This window comes from Nicotiana tomentosiformis, chromosome 4 (assembly GCF_000390325.3).
Source record: "Nicotiana tomentosiformis chromosome 4, ASM39032v3, whole genome shotgun sequence".
NCBI classification, from domain to species: domain Eukaryota; kingdom Viridiplantae; phylum Streptophyta; class Magnoliopsida; order Solanales; family Solanaceae; genus Nicotiana; species Nicotiana tomentosiformis.
The window spans coordinates 110,935,249-110,938,061 of NC_090815.1; positions in this window are offsets into that span (position 1 = coordinate 110,935,249).

Here is a 2,813-nt window from a genome sequence, read left to right on the forward strand (position 1 = left end):
GCCTAAGTTCGTATGATGTTTTAGCACTTGTTGGTATATTTGGTTGAGGTCCAGAGGGGCTCGGGTAAGTTTCAGGATGGTTTCGGACCATTTCTAGGCCATTTTTAATTGCTAGTTTCTCCCTACAGAGGTGTGCATTGCGATCGCGAACTTTTGGTCGCGTTCGCGAAGAGCAAACAGCAGTTTGGGGCCTTGTGAATCGCGATCGCATAGAACAAATCTCTGTTGCACTAACCCAAATTTGGAAGCTTATATCTCGCAATCTATAAGGAATTTGGAGATGATCCAAAAATGAAAGTTGTAGCTCTTGATGTCTAATTTGCAGAAACATAAACCATTTGTCATTTGGAGTTGTATACAAAAGGTTATGGTAGATACACTATAGGCACTATGGGAAGAGTTTGAAAATCTCTGTTGCACAGGGCTGACTTTAGAAGCTTATATCTAGAAACTATAAGGAATTTGGAGATCAGAAACATATGAAAGTTATAGCCCTTGGTGTCTAGTTTTCAGAAAGTTAAACCATTTGCAATTTGGAGTTTTGTACAAAATGTTATGACCATTTGCTAGAGGCTGTCTGGAAGAGTTGGGGGAGTTTGTTCTTCGCGATCGCGATTGGTTTTCCACGATCGCGAAGAGTAATGTTGGGGCTAAAAATTTTTGTGCTTCGCGATCGAGAAGAGTAAATACCTGGGCAGTAGCTATATTTCGAGGTTTCATCCATTTTTGACATATTTGGAGCTATGGGGCTCGGATTGAAGCGATTTTTGAGGTGATTTTTACCATATGGATTAGGGTAAGTGTTCTATATCCTAAAGTGTTTATATTTCATGAATCTATGATTATATTCATCGTTTAATTCGAATTTTAATGAAAGAAATAAAGATTTTTGTAAAATCTTCCAAAAACGAAAATTTGAGATTTGGAGGTCGAGTTGTTATTGGAATTCAATAAAATTGGTATGGTTGAACTCGTATCGGAATGGGTATTCGGATTTTATGAAAATTTTATCGGGTTCCGTGGGGCGGGTCCCGCTTTGACTTTTGTTGACTTTTTGGAATAAATTTTTAAGTCGACGTATTATTATCCAGAATTGTTTCCGACGAATTTTAATGGAGTTATACAATTAATTTGGATAGATTTGAGTTGTCCGGAGGTCAATTCAATCAAGAAGGATATTTTGGAATATCGGCCTAACTTCAAAAAGGTAAGTGTCTTGCTTAACCTCAAGTGGAGAAATTACCCCTTAGGCATTGAGTCTTATATGCCATTTGTGGAACGTGAAAAGCCGTGTACGCGAGGTGACGAGTACGTACTCGAGCTTATACGTGCAAAAATTCATTGAATTAAAGTCTTAGGCATTATTGTGTTGTAAATTGGGAAATTGTGAAAAATTATTAAATCATCTATTTGCCATGCCTAAATCCTTATTGTTGAATTTGTTTTTATATGATAATTTGATGTGATTGTTACTTAAAATATTTACGAAATTTCATGAGTATTGTTGGTTTAATATTTCTTGGAAATTAATTCCAATATGAATTTTCTTATGCAAATAATTAATTTAAGCGAGCTTAAGAATAAGTGTTAATATAATTATCTAAATTTGCATTAATGAAGGCTTTGCCTTATGCTGAGTAATTTTTATCTCTATTGATTGTTTTTGGGTGTTATATATATTGTGTGGAGCCTTGGGCTATTTGTTGTGAAATTAATTGATTTTGTTATATCTTTGAAATTTGGTTGTGGCCATTGGGTAAATTGTGATATGAATTGATTTTATTATGTTGTCGTGTTAATTTTCCGTGTAAATTATTGTGTTGTGTGAGTTATTATTTTGGGGAGATAAGGGTGGCATTTCACCGTCGATATTATGTGGGTATAAGAGTGGCATTTCACTGTTATTATGTTTGTTGGAATATTGTCTGGGCGGAGCGATAAGGGTGGTTATAAGAGCGATAAGGGTGGCAATAGGAGCGATAAGGGTGGATATTGATATTGTCTGAGCAGAGCAATAAAGGTGGATATAGGAGTGATAAGGGTGACAATTGGAGCGATAAGGGTGGTTATTGTCATGGACGATATGTGATGATGTGGGGTTGTGATGTTGATGATTTTTATGTGATGTTGTGATTTTTTTTGTGTTTATTTTTATGCCTTGTGCAATTGGTCTTGTTGATAGTAAATTGATAACAATCTGTTTTATGTTGAAATTGAGAGCATGTGGCTATTGCTAGGCAGATTATATAATGAAATGTGGGCACGAGGTGCCGTGAGTAAATAATGAGGATATTTGGAACGTGAATTATCCGTGCAGTTGTGACATGAAATGTGGGCACGTGGCGCTGTGATGAAATGATAATGATAATTGGCACGTGAATTGTCCGTGCAACTGTGATATGAAATGAAGGCACGAGGTGCCAGGGAAATATGATGATTTAATTATGGGAACGAGGTGCCGTGAAAATATGAAATTGGGCTGAGACCCGTGTTTAAGAAAAATATGAAAATGGGTTGGGACCCGTATTTTTATGATTATGAAATGAGGTGTCACATGGTGACTTTTTAATTGAAAGAATTATATTCAAAATATTTATTTGGAAGGATTTTTACTTAGAAAGTATTATATGAAAGAATTGTATTTGAAAGATATTTATTTGAGGAAATTATATTTGAAAAGATTTATTGAAAGAATTATATTTGAAAAATAATTATTTGAGAAAATTATATTTAAAAGTTATTTGGAAGAATTATATGTGAAAGATATTTATTTGAAGGACTTGATTTAATTGGGTGTAATTGTGTTTATTAAT